At 30.1% G+C, this 19927-nt stretch overlaps 1 protein-coding gene across 15 annotated transcripts in view; it reads left to right on the forward strand.

Annotated features, from left to right (window-relative positions):
- LOC100883744 (CUGBP Elav-like family member 1-A) overlaps window positions 1-19927 on the forward strand; it is a 1238863-nt gene that overhangs the window by 231214 nt on the left and 987722 nt on the right. The window contains exon 1 of one of the 15 annotated variants that reach the window (XM_076532033.1): window positions 4295-4311. The exons of 13 other annotated variants lie outside the window; for them this stretch is intronic. The gene's annotated coding sequence lies outside the window, so the exon portion shown is untranslated. Of the gene's footprint in view, window positions 1-4294; window positions 4312-16889; window positions 17066-19927 lie in introns of those variants that run through there. One more of the 15 variants, XM_076532034.1, reaches the window with a different exon arrangement.

Genomic DNA, 19927 nt, shown 5'->3' on the forward strand with positions numbered 1-19927 from the left:
ATAGATCATTTTCTCTTATATCGAGGCTTTGTGGTATTTGTATCCGTGAACAGTAGCGCTGTTCTCGTTGTGGTATCTTTAACTTCAGCGTATACACGCTAATTATGATTGTGAATTCCGTAGGTGGGTAGCAATTCACGAGCGTGGTATAACGGTTGACAACCGACGCTGAAACATTAGGCGTCAAATGACACGTATCAATTCGAAATCTTCCGGTCGACGACGGACGGCATTGCTAGGACTCGTAGTCGAGTATAATTGTGCGCCTGCAGCAGACTGAAAACAGTAATTCATCAACACATTGGAACGAATTGGCGGAACTCACGTCCCTAATCACTAATTAGCCAATTAGCTCACGCAATTTTGCTAATAACGGCCGCACATATCGGACCGATGAATGACGCGGCACAACTGCAGCCACCGTTAAAGCTGCATTCAACGTGCAACGATGATATGTTGGCCGTGTGTGGTGTTTCGATTATAACCCATCCCGTAATTAGTATTGCATCGACAAACTTGCCACCTTTCGCGGCTACACTCGTCAACCTGATCGTGTTTTGCACCTCACCAATGATACTCGAACGTCGCCAGTGTCATTATTTACTTGGCTATGATATCGTTTCTCATTTTCCTGCGTACAGATTGTTATAAATCTATTGACAACGATATATTTCTCTCTAATTCTACTTATTATGGTTCTTCTATTTATGATATTAGTTCTTTTAAATATATTTTGTTCAAGAGCAAATCTGGCTTCTCTAGAGGAAATGTGGCAATTAAGGTGGAGAATGTCACCCCATCGTTAATTTTTATGAATCTTCGAGGACTTAAAAGTTTAGAGTTCGGTTAAAAATTTCAGTACATTAGAGGCTTGACAATCTCGGAAGTCGGGAGCTTAAAATTTGGTGAGGTAGGAATTTATGGATCTTACGACTTGGAGGCGTAAAAATCTGAGAACATAAGTATTTAAGCTGGGGACACACTGCTGTTACGTCATGTCACGGCACGTGACAAACTAATTGTAAGAAGTGAGCTACGATTTCCATTAAGAAAAATAGCGATCGTTCACACTGCCTTCACGTCACGTCACGTCACGGCATGTAAGGAACTAAGATGTGAGTTACGTATTTCCACTGTGGAGGATGGCGAGAGTTCATACTGCACGCACAACACTCGAAATAGCGTGAGTTGACGTGCAATGTGAACGCGCACCATTTTTCTCAGTCGAAATACGTAATTCACATCTTAATTCGTCATGTACCGTGACGTGACGTGATGGCAGTGTGTCCCCGGCTTTATGGGATTTGAGGATCTAGAGATGTGGAAATCTAGGGATTTGGGGTTTAGAAATTTAGACACTAGACTCGTAAATTTTTTAATTCTTACATTTTTAAATTTGGAAATTCGAAATTTTATAAATTAAAAAATAGTCAAGGTTAACGAAGCCTACGTTACAATCATGATATATATAATGTCCTCGGAAGAAATAATATCTTCCTTTAAAGAAACAAAGGATTTACTCAAAATATTATATTTCTACACTACGTTTAATTTATCTGAAGTGCTTTGACATTTTTCAACGGTTTTTTACAACGAAATGAAAATACTGTTAATATAAACTGCTATTCGATAATGAGAAACTTTTTTTTTTTAATTGAATGCTTAAGGTGACATGCACCTTCTTTTGCGCAAGCTTTTGTTTAGGCGATAATATGATTGAATAAGATAGCTAAATAATTGACAGCGCATTATATTACTAAATGTAAAATATACAAGTCTTTTATTTTCTCTTTTAAAATAGTCCATTTTGTATCTTAGTGATTCTATCATTTTTTTTCTAAATAATGTCTTAAAACATACTTTACACAATGTTATATTTTATAAAACTGCATGATATGTATTTAAAAGCATGTTTTATGCAAAAAAGCAAAGTGCGTTTCAAACTTTTAAGTGACAATGTATGTTGACACTTTTTTTACAATAAAATGACTAGCTGTTAGAGAGTTTTAGAAGCATTGGATTTTTAATTTGAATAATCAATAACGACTTACAGTACGTAGAAATAAAATTTTCATTGTTATTTGCGTGTTCATTATTTGGTTTCAATTCCTTATTAGTTCGTTTCTTTGTTACATTAATGGTTTATGAATCCATTAGGGATTTTCCCAGTAAACCAACAGGTTCATTTGAACAATGTAACTTCAGTATTCAAACTATCTCTATAAACAATAATAAACAGTATTGAATTGAATATTAATGAAATCCATTGACTGCATTTCATTGTATGAATTTCAAAAAGGGAATAATGACTGCACTTTAAAATACTTTTAAAAGACATGAAATAATAGCTTTTATTGAAATGTCTGTCATTTTTTTTATTTTGGAAAATTTACATTAATATTATACGTCTTTTGCTGAATGAAGTATTCGGAATAGAATTTTGGAATTTAAAAATTTGGAAATTTTAAGAATTCAAAATTTGGGAATTTGGGAATTTGAGAATATGGGAATGTAGGAATTGGGACTGTTGGAACTCATTTAGTTGGAATATTCTTGAAAATGACCGTTACTGTTGCAGCGGTTTATTGCGGGCAATTTGTCACTCCGAAATTTGTATATGTTTTTATATTTTTATTAAGGCCCAACATAATTTAGTTTTATTATTGTCGAACCATTAGGTGACAAGCGATGGCGTAGTCGACACTCTTCAGATCAAAGTTGACCTGAGCTCAAACATTTTGTTAGGGCGGGTCTTACCCTTCTTGCAATATTTTGTCGACCAATCTGATGGTTAATTTTTCACAAGTCGCTTGTCACCCTCAAATACATGCCGATCCTACTCCGCATTTTTAGTTTTCGTGAAAAACACTCATTTTAGACAGAGCAGATTCTCTCGCCAGCTCTTAGCTAGTAAACATCTTTAAAACATCTTATACCTCCTACATCAGTTTGTTTATTCATATTATCGGAGTAGTGGTCACTGATACAATACCTAACCAGCATGCGTATGCATTCAGTTGACGCGCAGCACAACAGAGACATTTGGGAAATTGGATATTTAGAAATTTAGAGGTGTAGAAATTGTAGGATTTACGGAATTACGGATTTAAGGATTGAGGGATTTAGGAATTTAGGAATTTAGGAATTTAGAGATATAGGAACCTAAGAATATAAGAATTTGGGAATTAAGGAATTTAGAGGCTTAGAAATTTAAAAATTTTATAATTAAGGTAGTTTTAGTTTGAGACTTAGAAATTCCACAATTTGAAAATTCTTACATTTAAGTATTTGAAAAGCTGAAAACTTGGGCATTTCCGAATTTGGAGATTTAAATTATTGGATATTACAAAATTTTTGAAGTTTGGAGATTTCATAATTTTTGAATTTGTTAATTTGAGAATTTATGTATTTGGAAATCTGGAAATTCTGGGATAAAAACTAGTAGAATATATTTTATATCTGTATTATATTTCTAACAATGAATATACCCAATATTTCTGTTAACAAAGTATAACCATAATATCTATTAATTCAGTTACTCTAAAGCAAATACGAAACTCGATTCTGAAATGGCTTTGAAATCAATATAGTACATACCAAAAAGTAATACGACATAGGAATCATAACTGGAGCAGATGGTAATTTATATTTGAACAGAAATTTCGGTTAAAACATTTTAAACATTTATAATATCAGTTCTATGATATGTATTTAAGGAACAGGTTCTCTATATTACTACAACTGCCTCGAACTTTTATATAACAATTATCGACTGTTATACTCGAAATGGTGTCACCTGCCGCATATAATAGTTTTGTCAGCTCATTATAATTCCAGTAAAATATTTCAACCATTTTGAGCTTTTCTTCTTTAATAACATGAAAGGTGATTTCATGTTCTTGCGTAGAAAATGAAAGCTCCACATTTAATATGTGTTACAAACGTACAGTGAGTCGCGTGAGAATCATTTGCACCCGTGGAAAAAAAATGTAACGATGGCATAGTGCCCTTGACGATTTGCAATGCTAATGACGTTCTTGTGACTTTTCATTTCTGCTCGTCGACGCACCTACTATTTCCCGTTGCTCCCACGTCGCAACCATCTGAAATTATCATACAAAGCTGTTTCGCGTAAATACAGCATACGGAAAAGATTTTTCATCGCTTGGTCCGTCTTTTTTCTTTGAATTTCGCGCAAGCTTCTGAATTTAAAATGTATTTTACGTGAAATTTTTAATCGAATGCTTTAAGAGTTCTTTTTTCTGTAGATTGTACTGGGTGTGTCATAATGCATGGATATAACTTAAATACGTAAGTAAATATTTCTAACGAGTCTTTGTATTAACGAACCGTGCTTTTAGGTTGAAATCTTTTTTATGTCTTGTTTTTATATTTGAGATTTTACTGATCATCTTGAGGAATTTTATACATTTAGATGTTTATTCATTTTTGTATTGAAAGAAAAACTTGGATAACATTGTTTTAGTATTACACAAACTTCTTGTAAAACTAAAAGTTAAAAACTAATTAATAGTAAAAAAGTACTAAAACTAACAAGGGACATTACCCAATCGCCAATCGTCGATTTTGATGCGCTTTGAGTATGATATAGAACGCAAAAAAATATTTGACACGTATTTTTTTTTATCGGCCATCGTTCATGCTGAAGGGGTGAAAATGGCCCCCAAATTTGGGGTTGCAAAACATATTTTCTCGAATATCTCAGGAACTATTAGGCCTAGACAAAAAATTAAAAGTGCAAATTTTTCTGTTTTAGAAGGCCAATAATATGACCTAAGTGGATTTTTGAAAAATTTATTTGTTTAAAAAATATGTTAAAAATTAACATTATTTTGCAAATTTTTTAAATAAAACTTTGTACTATTTTGATCAAATTTTACACATGTAAACTATAGGTCAAAAGACAAAATACGGATAAATTGAAATTTTTAATTTCGCTTGTGGAAAAAATATTATTGTCGTTGAAGTTATACGTACATTTTATACCTTCCGTTCGGTGCACAATTGATTTTTATACGTAATATTCTGGAAATTGTATTATATTACATTTTTTACACTAACATATTTAAAAAAAAGAATTTGAAGGTCCAAAGGTGCCTGTATAAAAATACGCCGTTTGAGTCAGATATCGCATTTGATCCGCATTATGGGCGCGTACTGGTAGCAGTATTCGACGCACGGAGGATCTTAACGCGTAAATTGTACTTGTGCGAAGTATAATATCTTCATAATGATGTAGAATACGTGCAATTAAAGGAATTACATCTGTTGGTCAAGAATTGCTTTATGATTGTAAGATATATAGTAACACTGAAATTATAGTCTTTTTATAATTTTCAAAATTATGTCTTTTATTTTGAAATGAATTTCTAATGTATTATAAACGATAGTAAACGTAAAAGATGTAATGATGTTATGCATTATGAAATCGAAACGGATATTAGTATTTGTTAGCGTATATTTTGTAAAAGTGACAGTTTTAATTTGATTGAAACTAAAGTCAACGGGATTATCAAAATGTTCCAATCTACTACTGATGCAACCATACTGTAACCATGCGTACTTAAACAGTTTTTTATACCTAGGTGCGGACAATTGATTATGAATTAAAGGACACATTTTGATAATTATGTCCCATGCCCGTACGTTAATTTGTAAATCTAACGCAGGCAAAAGATTTAATATTTAATGCGCGAAATTTTTCCATGTTCTATAACCACATACATCAGAAGGTTGTATTAATCCAGTATCGATTTTTTAATACTTAAAACTGTCAAAGTTTTATTTGGATATGATATTTCTTATAAAAATTTAAAAAAATTAAAAAATTATTAAAAAAGTGGTATTTTCAAAGTTACCCAACCTAATAATATATATTTTACAATCGTGAAAAAATTCTTAATCAACAGGTGTAATTCCTTTAATTGCACGTATTCTACATCATTATGAAGATATTACACTTCGCACAAGTACAATTTACGCGTTAAGATCCTCCGTGCGTCGAATACTGCCACCAGTACGCGCCCATAACGCGGATCAAATGCGATATCTGACTCAAACGGCATATTTTTATACAGGCACCTTTGGACCTTCAAATTCTTTTTTTTAAATATGTTAGTGTAAAAAATGTAATATAATACAATTTCCAGAATATTACGTATAAAAATCAATTGTGCACCGAACGGAAGGTATAAAATGTACGTATAACTTCAACGACAATAATATTTTTTCCACAAGCGAAATTAAAAATTTCAATTTATCCGTATTTTGTCTTTTGACCTATAGTTTACATGTGTAAAATTTGATCAAAATAGTACAAAGTTTTATTTAAAAAATTTGCAAAATAATGTTAATTTTTAACATATTTTTTAAACAAATAAATTTTTCAAAAATCCACTTAGGTCATATTATTGGCCTTCTAAAACAGAAAAATTTGCACTTTTAATTTTTTGTCTAGGCCTAATAGTTCCTGAGATATTCGAGAAAATATGTTTTGCAACCCCAAATTTGGGGGCCATTTTCACCCCTTCAGCATGAACGATGTCCGATAAAAAAAAATACGTGTCAAATATTTTTTTGCGTTCTATATCATACTCAAAGCGCATCAAAATCGGCGATTGGCGATTGGGTAATGTCCCTTGTAAGAAGAGTACTTAGAACAAAAATCAGAATATTATGAACCGGTATTTACCTAATTTTCAATTACCACTGCATTATGAAATACATCATTAAATTTTTCTTTATGATTTTAAGTTCAACTCGTACATTCGCTTGTTAAAAAATTTTGCATGTTTCATTTCCCCACTACGATAAGAGTAAAATCTTGAATGAAGTTATTTACTTATTTCTTACTTATTATCAAAAGAATATATGATTATTTTGTTGCGAAACGTCTTGGTAAAATGAATCGCAATTATAATATTAACTACGTTAAAAGAGATGCTACAGGTATTTGAGCAAAATAAAATATTAGTTTGAAACTTTATTGTTATAGTGTGATAAAGCATTCGCATAATTGAGTAAAGGAAACATATAGGATTAAAGATATATATATTAATTTACAATATCCATTAATTGTCAAAGTATTAAAAAGTGCTGTTTTGTGCCGTAAACAAAATTTTTGACAAACATTTTGAAGAACCATTAAATACAATTTTCCGGAAATGAAGTCATATTTCACAATATTTTACTGCATGTTATTGATTTATTTTTTCATTCAGAATGATTTCTTTTCTGGTTATACCATTAATACTGAGATACCCTGTATATCATCAAATGATAAACTTAAATTAGAAAATTAAAACAAAATGATCCTCTAATATGTAAATTAGCTTCTCTAGAGTGTAAAGTGTAGAGATAATAAATTGAAAGTAAAAAAACTACAGCATTGTCTGCTATCTTACTTCATACATGTAAATAATTAATTGCAACATCGTCATGGAAACATATGTTGGATATCAGTTATCTTTCCGCTATAAATCATTAGGTTCATGATTCAGAAATTCCTTCTACTACATACTTATTGTCCAGAAGTATTTTCTATTTTACTTGCTCATTACTTTCAAAATTTATTGCACGTAATCATATTGTTTACTACTAGTATAATGATTTTATTTTTCTATGTAATTTTTTCCTTTGATATCTATTCTTTTTTTCTTACTTACAAGGAAACATATCGAACCGGGACACACCGATTTTAATGAAACTTATGTGAAAGACAGTTCCCAAGAAAATATTTGACACGTATATTTTTATTAGCCATCGTTCACACTGAATGAGTGAAAATAGCCCTTGAAATTAAGGGCTGAAATCATACTTTTGGGAATATCTCCATAATTAAAAGAGATAATTGCAAGCTTTTTTTTTAAATTTTTGTACGTAAAAAAATTCTAATAAATTCTATTTGTTAAAATAATATTTTGAAAATCTATAATTTTTATTCAAATTTTTGTACTAAATATTGAACTATTTTTTGCAACTTGGTGTATGTAAACTATGGACTAAAATAGAGGATATGTGTTTTTGGAATTTGTTGTTTTTAGCGATGCCTTCATATGCCGTTAATTGATTTCTCAATAATTATTGTAAGCGTCGCACGTATGAGCGTGACGCGGTTCTAATCACCGCTGCAAGGAATATAGGCTTTTATAAAAGCTTTTTAAAAGGCTTTTTAAAAGATGTAAAAGATAGTATAGTCGAGAGACGAATAAAAGTATTTTTCGAAGTAGACTGATTCTGAAACATGATTTCGAAACTAACCTATTAAGGGTAGAAGTTCCAGTTAATTCCAATATCAAATTTTCATTAATTAGAATATAGTTAAAATTCGTATGGCATACATACGTACAGCGTGTTCCATAAATCGTGGTAGTTCCGTAAATGAAAATATAGAATTTTCTTATTTCAAACTTGTTTTTCGAAAAAATTGAATTTTCATGTTCATCACAGTTTATAAGAATTTATTTGCCGCAAGGAAGATGACAATTTCAAGTTTTTCATTAACTTAGAACGTAATGGATGTTATTAATTAATAAATGTAGTCATTAGTAACGCTAAAATATATTATCAATTAGTGTTTAGCTCGATATTATAGCCTGATATTATAGCTTGATATTTATCTAATATACTAATGTAGGTACGGTATAATTAATTCAATCAAAAGTGTGACAAATATAAGTAATAACATGATACAGGATGAATATTAATAATTGTGTTGAAATTGATAATATGCGAATTAAATTGTTATATAACCAATTGCTGAATTAACCAATTTTTGTTGAAATTTTTATTTTCCTGACAGATTTCAAATAAATTATCTTGTAAATTTTTTCTTAAATATTCGAAAACTGATTCGAATTCCAAAAAACTACGATAATCTCAATTTAATCCTTCATGTGGAACTCCCTCTTCCTAATTGTTCTACGATTTACGAAATATAGTTGTACATACTGTACATATTACTTTTAAAGAAAGTTCATTACGGAGTTTAAAATGATAACCGAGAACTTTAGAATGGAACCTTTTTTCTACTTGAATCGTCGTTATTTCATGAACACTAGCACCACGCACTTCAAATCAGTGATTTTAGGTTCCACATTTTATATTAAAAAATGTTGTTACCGTGTTTTTGTCGAAATATCTATTAGATTTTATCGAGCTAAATAGTTAATGCTTTAATATCCACTTCTTTATTTTTTCAGTTTATTTTCAATTTAAATGTAAGTACATATTTGATGCTGATATTTCTAGTATTAATAGAACTTAAATGTCGTCCTTAAATTTCCAAATGAGATTTATGGTCGAAAATGAATTACAGAAACCATTTATTTTGAGAATGGAGCAAGTCTACTTGTTATTACAAGATATTTAAGGATTTGCATTTTAATACAATTAAAAATATTCATTACCTGTAACAGACAAATTTTCTGTATTTTGCAGTATTAGATAATGTTTATTATTCAATAATGCTCAAAATGCTGGAGAAGATAAATGTACTTGCTTCACTTTCAAAATTAATGAATTATTGTAATTTTAAATTAAACGAATAATATTTCAGTTATTCAGTTATTCTTCTTCTTAATTTCTTTCAATCATTTTGGTCCAAATTATCTTTATATTCAGATCCTGATTCCAAGAGTCTTCTTTTATTATGAATTCTCATGGATGTTATTTTTATAATCATAATAAAAATAATAAAATTCCTTGAAGATCTTATTATCTCATCTTAGATCCTATAATAAAATTTTACTGTGGTGACTTATTGTCTCGAAAAATATTTTTATTGTATTATTATTGCCTACTTTTATGTATTATCTACTTTTTCTTAGCCATTTTTTTTTTAATAAAATAAACTACAATTCGTAATAACAATGAAATTGTTAAAGAATTTTATGAACCAATACTAAAACAAACGTGTCGAATTCGTTAAATATTTATTAGAAACTAAACTGAAACTTGCTTGCAAGCTCATAGTGGAAATCAACAATGATACCTCGACGATACCTGTATTTCCAATGTTATACAATATGTATGTATCGTCAAAATCTTTCCAACATGGAGAAATTTCGTGTTACAAAGGAATGGATGAATTTGATTGAGGAGGAGGGTAAATAAAAATTATTTAAACAGAATTGAGCCTGAAAAATCATGATAATTTATTGGCCCAAATGACTCGAATTAGGGGAAAAAGCCTTACGACATAAAAAACCCCTTGCAAAATATGCCTTTGTCAATGATTGAACGGTGAAAGTATGAATGAGTGTGTACACGTTGTGTATGTTGTTGAGTATGATTATTATTGATTGATTTGAGGAGCACAGGATCTCGCTCAATGTTGTTTCGATTCGTGTTACAATCCACGTTGCGTGAAATTATTCACGACGATCTATTTGAGGAATATAGGGTCCCACTTGAATAGAGTTGCGATGTATGATCTTTACCACCCTACAAATGGCCTGTTCAAGGAGTGTAGGGTCCCACTCGTACAGTGTGTAATGTATGATTTTTACCACCTTACAAATGGCCTATTCAAGGAGTGCAGGGTCCCGCTCGAATAGTGTTATGATTGGTCTCCGAACCATCCTGCAATGCTTATTCTACGTTACGTTACGCGGAACTTCTTCACTCTCGATCCGACCCGCACAAGATTCAACGTTCGACTGTCTTTTTGGTGTAGAAAAAATCGCCCGAACACCTTTGCGTTTCCGAGGGTGACAGTTAAGAAAAACTTTATGCTTTTGTTTGTTAAAACTATTCAAGAAAGAAAGGTATAGCTGTTAGCCGATTTATGGCAAGCACATGCTTACGCTAAGACTGGTCCGGACAGGACATGATAGACAAAAGAATCCTCGGTGACCCGTATTTCGAGGTATGAAGCTATTCACGGTGGTCCCCGAGTCGAACCACTTGAACCCTGTAATAAATCCCTTAGTCGCGGCAAAGGTCTCGGTTCGCGGCCGAATAATGTAGTTTTTCGCAGTGCAGTCAGTATTACTTTAATTTACCGAAGCTCCACTGTACCGTAATATATTCGGCTAAAAATAATTTCAACATAAGGTATACTTGCACCACTTTCAAAATAAACATCTTTTCAATACCATTAATCGCCCATCGCCGAAATAATATAGCACTTATATTATTTTTACTTGAGTTAGCTTATAGATGAAAATATCATATTAAATTTTGTCTACTGTTATCATTACCTTAACTTTTTCAAAAATGGACTTGGTGAACTTTCAAAATACGCGGCTCAAATATCAATGTATGTCCGAAATTGAAAGTTATCGCTCAGGCACAATTTTCAAGAGGGGAATTCGGCATGGCGAGAGGAGCTGCGTGTAGTTAGCGACATAATGTTGAGTTAGGCCGTGTAAATAGGAAGTACCAGCCGAGCTAGATGGATCCCTCAACTGAACAATACCTCTTTGTCAAGTTGCAAACGGCTGTTCCGCGCCGGCAAACAACTGCTAGTGCTTAGCTATGCAATAACGATACCAGCCCACCGTCTGCATTGTTATTTCTACGAGAAACTAAACCTACTCTTCGCCCTTATCGAGTTAACGTTTATATTTGACACTTGCATACCGTCTGGACCTGCTTTCGCACGAAATATGTTGATGTAAGTACTTCAGAAATGATTCGTGTATTATCACCGTATCGATCCAGTGTCTGAACAAAAATTTTCATTCATGTTAAAAACAATCACAGATTTTATATGACTGATATGAAATTTTTATGAAAATATCATATTAAAATAGATTGGCTCTATCGCTTCTATCAATATCTATTACATTTTGGTTTTTGCTGAACATCTGTCGCTGTTATGTTTGCTCTCATAAAAAAGGTGTACTTATTATGTCACAGTTATAATCATTTATTGCATTTGTTGTTGTTACTAAAGGTAGTACTTTTTATATGACAAAGCATACCAAAAGAAAGTGTATTGAATTCACACTTAATCTTTGTGCTCTAATTGAATTTCTATAAGTGTCGTTACATGTAATTTCCTATGTATACATTGTCACATTTAGATGATATATGTAAATTATTTTAATTGCTATTTAACGTAGAAAAATTAACTCATTCTATACTTTTAGGACGTGCATTTAGTGATAAAAGATTTAGAAATTATATAAGTCCCTGTCGTTGTTTTCTTTCTTTCTTGTTTTTAACAGCAGTGAAAATAAATTACATGTTCAGCTTATGTGAGACATATTGTATAAAAAAAAATTAGAAGAGATGCTTTATAAATCAGAAAATCATCTAGCAACAAAAGCAGAAACGCATTATATGAATATTGAAGTTTTGAAGAGCAATCTTATTTTAAACAACTTTTCTACTATTAGTTAAAAATGTATTTACTTAGTTATTTATTATTTGTAGTTATTTTTATTCTTATATTCAGTAACACATGATCCAATTGTACGTAGTTTCGTCGTTACTTTGTGAAATAATGCCTTATCTGCTATTCTATGAGACATATCAGAAATACAAGTAAATCTGTGGCCAATTATCTCAGTATCTATATTATTAAAATACTAAAATTTTTAATAAAAAGAGTAGTATGTACAACATTTCAAAACGACAAAATAAAATTTCAGTAATGACAACAGATTATATGTATATTATCTTATAATATTATCTTTGATATATATTATATTTAATAGAAATAATACTATTAGCATTATTAAAATAATACTTATATAACAATAGTAGAAAGTTGTGATATTACTGTAATAGGAAGATTTAAATTACAGACCAGTAATAGTAACTTGAGAGTCTTCAGTAAAAAATATGAAGAATTTTCAGTAAGTAAAGGAAACATTTTGAAATGGACATATTGTAAGACACCGGTGAAAATGACCGATACGTTCGCCAAGCCCGTTTTTGAAAATACAATATGACCCTGATGTCCCAACGTCGGGCCTCATCACCGTGGTAGTTGTCGTTGGACGGCCATGTGCTTTTCAACCTGCTTTATTGAGAAAAGTAATTTGGAATTTCTCAACAATATTATCATTTACTTTGAAACTTTCATAATTCAACTTTCAAGGCTAAAAGTACCATCGTTTATTTTCGAACTGAAAAGTGGACGAATCAACAAATAAGGGATGAAATACAATCTAGCATGCAAAACTGTTTTCTTTTGGACTAAGGGCAATATACAGTTTCGATATTATCTTGAAACATTTTGTAATTAAAATAGGAATTTTACCGGCTCCGGTGGTAATGAAAAGATACCGAAATGAAATTCAGTCTCCTTTTGTAGAAATCTCATATTATATTTTATTATATTTTATTATTTATTTTATTTTACCGTAATATCTTTGCTTAACACGTTGAGTGCGGCGCCGATTTGGCTATACTTTCCGCTCAGGCGACAGCGAGAGGTATTTAATGCCGGTACGAATGTTTCGTACGGGGCCGACTGTCTTCTGCGATTGGTTGACTTCGGTTGGCTTGATTTTCCACGTCGTAGTGGATGGATTGTATGACGTATAATACCACACTCTAAGAATACTACACTCTATCGGAACTCGATTCGAGGTGTTATTACAATGTTAATTTGCTTTATGTTTTCGCTTCGGTGGGCTGTTCGGGGTTTTCCACCTTGTCAGAAAGGCAAAAGGACGATCACCGAGAGATGATCAGTCGAAAAAAATCACGGAAACGTGAAGATTCACTTCAGCAGAGGGAATTTAGTTTTACTTCACTAAATTTTAATATAAATTTTTTAATTGTCATTAATAATTTAACCCTTGACAATACTAGTCTCACGCACCGATATCGACCAAACGAAAAGTTCGCTGTCAGTCTCTAGAACCCGCGCCGCCCAAACGAAAAGTCTACTGTCAGTCCCCAGGGACTGACGCCGCCTATTTAACGGTTTTCGCTTAAGCTGGATACACTATGCGTACGATTTATACTTGAATTTCTAAAAGAAAAAAATGGGGAAACTCAACCAATCCAACCGCGTAAGAAAATGTCTCTACCAATAAAGATACAAAAATACACTTTTAAGATTAGGAAACATATGAAAAGCTAATAAAACCTTTTTCAATCAAATTAGTTCTTTGCTATTTTAAGAAGTACATTTCCACAATGTTCTAGCAATTTTTTGTATAAAAATAATGCCTAGCTTTAAGGGTTATCCAGCACGGACTTGAACGAATCAATATTTGTAGATTTGCACTCATTCAAAACAATGCAACTTCCGCTCTACTTTCCCTTACTCTGCCCTGGGCTAGAATATGTAGTGATAACAAAGTTTTCTTTAACTAATCTTAAATAGATTCGCATTCGTAATTGATACAAATGAAATAATAGTTAAAGAAATAAAATTAATTTATTAACTACAACGCAATTATTCTACAACGCAAAACATTACTGCAACAACAACATTGACGAAGAGGTTAAGAGTCCTGTCGCGTAATTGCTACATGCTTTTTGAGTGCCGGGGGGCGCTCTACCAAACTTATTTTTCTTTATATTACGTTTCAGTTCGTTTTGTAATAATTTTGATATAGGTTTAAAATGTTTTTGTATTATCGTTATACATTTCTATATCTACAGGGTAGGAAAAAGTAGTATTATATATACTATTATATTAAATACTTTTGTATATACTATTATATACAATTTCTTTTAGTATGCCCCTATTAGTATGCATTAATGCTCTATTAAATCCCTACTGATATGTGTTCACACTCTATTACATTTCCATTAATGTGCAATAAATTTGTTCGGTAAAGGATTAATTAATTATATAATTTTCATTACAGTTACTAACAATTTATATTAACTTTCTAATTGTTTTTGCTTCTTTAAATTACAAATGTTAATATTTGATAATAATTCAATTAGAGTACAACGAACCTTTTAATCCAATTAGTGCGTTTTTACAAATACTTTGAGCATATTTATTTGTGTGCTCTTCGTTTATGTACTTGTTGAATTCTGCACCTGTAAAATTTGCTCTTTCTTTCAAAATAGGTGTCATTACATATTTTTCACATGAATGTTTGCTTGTGGAGATAGAAATATAACGTTTATTTAAAAACCAAATAAATAATTGCTATATTTTAATTACATCATTCTGGTTTTACCATATGTATAATGTACGTATACCCAATATGATGTAAGTCATATTAACTATTTCTTGAATCGTTTTTATTGTTTGAACGTTTTTTATAATCAATATTTTTTTTTAACAGTGCATTTAAATGAAATTTTAGAAAATGGTAAAGTGCATTTTTGAAAGAATGTTTAACGTATTTTAATATACTAATTTCTTTTTATGGCACTTACATTACTAATTTAAATTAATTGCAAAAATATGTTTACTTATTAGACATGTAACGTTGTTATTTTATTATATTCACCGCAATAATATATTAAATATTAAACTTTTTAGTATAATTATTAAAATAACACTTTTAAAAATTTAGTTCTTAAGTGACACCTTAAAAAAAAACACTTTAAAAAACATTATTTGGCTTAGTTTAAGTCTTATCTTAGAACTCTAGTTAATCGTATTACTTTAACCACAACTTACTTTACATTTTCTGACGTGGTTAAAGTAATGCATTTTGTAAGCTTACAGAAAAATAAAATTGTTTCGTTTTTATGTGTCAAGTGCGAGATTTATGCCGTCAGTTATGTCTCTACACGTCTGTTTAATGATCCCAACATCTATTCTGCACGCTGTAAAATATTTCCACGTGCAATAAATGTCAAATATCTTTTATATCATTTCATCCATGGCAAGCCACGGATCTAGTTACGTCTCGAGGACGTCGTTCGTTGTGTAAGTCGACAGTACAAAATGATCCAGCTGTTATCTAATCTCGAAAAACCGCTCCGTATCTTTTCCTCGCCATGTGATGTTAGTAGTTAAGAAATATTTATTCGCAAACATACCTAACGTTATATGTACGTATATGTGCATCCGGTTTTAGGTTGAATTCTTCTTGTGGTCGAATACACAAATTTCGTGTATCGGTTCTTTTTTTAAAACGACGTTGTATGGTGTTGCTTTTATTTCAATTCGTGGAGATATAGATCCTTGTTATTTATAACTAATTATTTATACCACTTTTACTTTTTATAATATGTATATTTAAGCATTCTCTTGCATCGGACTACTTTAGTCATTTTTATAATACTAATTAAAAAGAATGAAATGGAAACTGTTAAAATAATACAAACCTGATAGTCAAATAAAATGGTATAAAGTAGAATTTAAAAAAATCAAAGTAAAGTGGAATTAAATAATTTTTTATGCTGTGTTTGGACGTAATTGGACATAATGCAATTAACATTTCTATTTCAAATATTTTATGCAATATTGCTTACTGTAAGTGGTATTAACAGTTCACATAATAAAGATGGATACTAAGAGGATGACTTATAAAATCGTGTGGAATCAAAAATTTTATATAATTCTTCAAGGTTATAAGGTGGTATTATATACAATTATCATTGTTTTAATAAACGTTTTCATCCTCAAAAGTATTCTAGTTTTTCAATTTATTGTACTGTGTCTACAAAAGCATAAGATTTCAATAACTTTTTCGTGACAGTATAAACAATTAATTCAAATAATTTTATACGCAATCTTATTTTAAATAAATCAAATTTTGTTTCTATCTTATTGCTTCGAAATGAAATAATTTGTGAGATTGAGCAGTTTTTTTTAAATGTTTGAATATCACTTCTTAATATTTTTATTATTGTAATATATACAATGATATTCGATAAATGAAATGTTTATTTTGTATTTCGCGGTTCGAGATATTTATTAAATCGACACTAGTACTATCTGGCGGTCGAGTGTCAACTATATGTATCAATATGGATTCTCGTTAATGTCAAATTACACGTGTTTTATTACTGTTTATTTTTCAGTTTACTTAACAGATTAGTGTGTTTATTGTCGTGAAATTGTGGAGTAATGTTAACACACGCGGTTGAAAATTCGTAGCACATATTAATATAAAATTATATAACGAAAAAGTGGTTCGCAGTTCATAAATGCAAAATTCAGGTATTTATGAGATTCGGAATAAAAATTTTCAATTAAAATCGATTATTTTTTTGTTTTTCATTGATACAAACTTTTATTATACGTTATAAGAATATATTAAAATTAATTTTGCAAATAAATATTATTATTAATTAAACTAAGTTAAATTTTGATTAAATTAATTTAGTAACTAAATAATTAGTCCTATGTGAGGTTATGGCTGATATAAATTTAACTGTTTACTATAGTAATTATCATAATTTATAAATAATTGGATTTTTGTTACGTATGTTATGGGTTGGTTATATCGAGTGGGTACGTATCGAATAAACTCGTAAATCGATATTGGATTCTTTAATTCTCGAGAACTTCCGTATTTTGTGGGTGCTGCCCCCGATACATCTGTTACGTAAGGAATTAGATTATTTATTTTTGGCATCATCAATACAATTTACCAAATTTTCCAGTGAATTATGATATCATATGTAGTGAATGAAAAAAGTCGAAGCGTAAACGATGAAACTACGTTAAAACTTCAATGGCTGATGTAACTATATAAATTGGAGGTAATAAATTTTTCTTGTAAATGCGAAACTTTCTTCCGCATATTTTGAACTGTGCGTCAAAAGTTCAAACTACTTTTTAACGCAGTTAAAAACTCGATTAACTTTAGTTACGGCATGAAAATCAGTAATAATTAATAATCTGTATTCTCGATAGATTATAAATAATAGGTAGTTGGTTATAGGACAGGTTAGTAATGGTAAACTGAAAACCAATTTGTATTATAGGTATTGTTGCCTAGTTTTGTTTCTACGACATTCATTTAATGAAAACTGGTTGTAAATTTACATGTTCGAAATAAAATTATTTTTCTTAGAGGGAGAAAATTGTAAGATATTTCAATTCTGTATAATTTATGAATTATTTTTTTTTAAATTCTTGAGGAAAAAATATTTCGGTTAATAAAATCGCCAAAAACGCATTTGATATGAAGAACAGTGTAATTTGTATTACTATAATACGTTTTGTGATTATAGTAATCCCGTTTCTATCACAATAGAAACTATTTTTAATGATTAAAAAATACAAAATTTAATTTCTTGTCCATTTTATTATTAAAACCATTGTATAATAAAATACAGACTGTAAAAATCATTTATCTAAATTCAACTCATTATGGTGCAATTTCTAAACAATACAAAAATTATCATAATTAATATGTTTCATTCACTTATGATTTTGTATAATTCTTACACGCATTATTCATGAATTAATTTGTTTTTCATTTTTACATATCGTGATAAAGTAAATGATTGATTATGATACGGAAATTTGAGTGGTTTTTTTTTCGATATGTGTATTTCTATTACTCGCTATCGTTTGCTCGTGGTCTGTCCTCCCCCAGACCTCCCACTAGTCACCTTTCGGTACTTTTAACAATTTTTGGGTGTTTTGATCCATTTGAGAAAGCTTGATTCTCTGACAAAATGTCGTATCTAGCACAGTTTGGCCTATACATTTATATACACAAGTGAGTGGTCAGGATAGGATTTTATAGTATTTTGGCGTTTGTTATAATTAAGTGGTTCAATGGAAGATGTTTCAGTATTAATTGATATCATATCTAACTTATTCAAAATCGTGCTGAAACTCCTGGAAATGTATATACTTAGCTGGATACCTTAGCTGGAAAAACAAAACAAAAATTATAATACAACTTTAAGGACGGTTTTGAATACTTAATATATTAAATAGTTCGATGAAATTAATAGTTCATGTACTATTTATTTAATTTTCCTTTATACAAATTTTTTAAAATTGAATCAAAATCTCAATAAATGTTTATGACAATGATATTCTGAGAAATATATTTACAAAAGTAATACTGTAATTGTTATTGTTCGTCTATTATTATATGTTGTTTTTCTGTTTATGAATTCTTTAAACTATATTGCATTATAATTTAAGTAAAAACCGATTTTTTATTGTTTTATGATAAAGCAGAGTATTCCCATAATAATACACAACATGTGTACGAATGTTCCTATTACTAATAAATAAAAGAAGAAGAAAAAAGTTATATTTAATTTTTATTACGCTATCGAAGATAAATGATAGGTGCAAAAAACGGCGGTAGTAAAGTGGAAATTACTTATTTTTAGACCTAGCATAAAGTAGTCACAATGTTCTCCGTATCAGGTGTAAATATATTGGAAAAATTTGTTCACGTCTTATTAACAATTTTGCAACATTTTTCTTTCTTTTCTTATTGATTATACTAATTGTCCGAAATATTAATACTTTGCTGCATTTGTTTTATTTCAGTTTCAATTTAAAAATAAAATTGATATCTAATCTTAATTGGTTGGTAAATGTTTTTTTTGTTTTTAAGAAAACGGAAAATAATTGCATATTTTGTACATATCCTTATTTATAATGTCTTTTGGACCGAACTTCCATTAAGTTTAATGCAAATACAACAATAAACTGTAACAATCTATCGATATTAAACCCTTAAACGCTCTATAAATTTCAAAAATTTGTATAGAAAAATTTTTTCTTAAAATCGGTTGAAAACTTATGTTGATGTAAAATATGCGCAAACGAAAAGTAAATGGTACCATTATTGCGTGAAAAAGGATATAAAGAAAACTAAGTCTGTTTGATATTGCTAAAATTGAGTACAAGATTTTTCTTAATTCTAATAGCACAAATTTATTTACAATCTCTACAAATTGTCATAAATTTTGAATTGGCGTGTATCTCTGATAAGCCATCACATAATAAAGGTCAATAAATTCGAAGAACTAAATCTTTTTTTTGTTTCCGATTTTTGTATATAAATTTGGGCTAAAACATCCGTGTACTAGTTTGTTTTTC

This window comes from Megachile rotundata, chromosome 5, assembly GCF_050947335.1.
Source record: "Megachile rotundata isolate GNS110a chromosome 5, iyMegRotu1, whole genome shotgun sequence".
In the NCBI taxonomy this organism is placed as follows: Eukaryota; Metazoa; Arthropoda; class Insecta; order Hymenoptera; family Megachilidae; genus Megachile; species Megachile rotundata.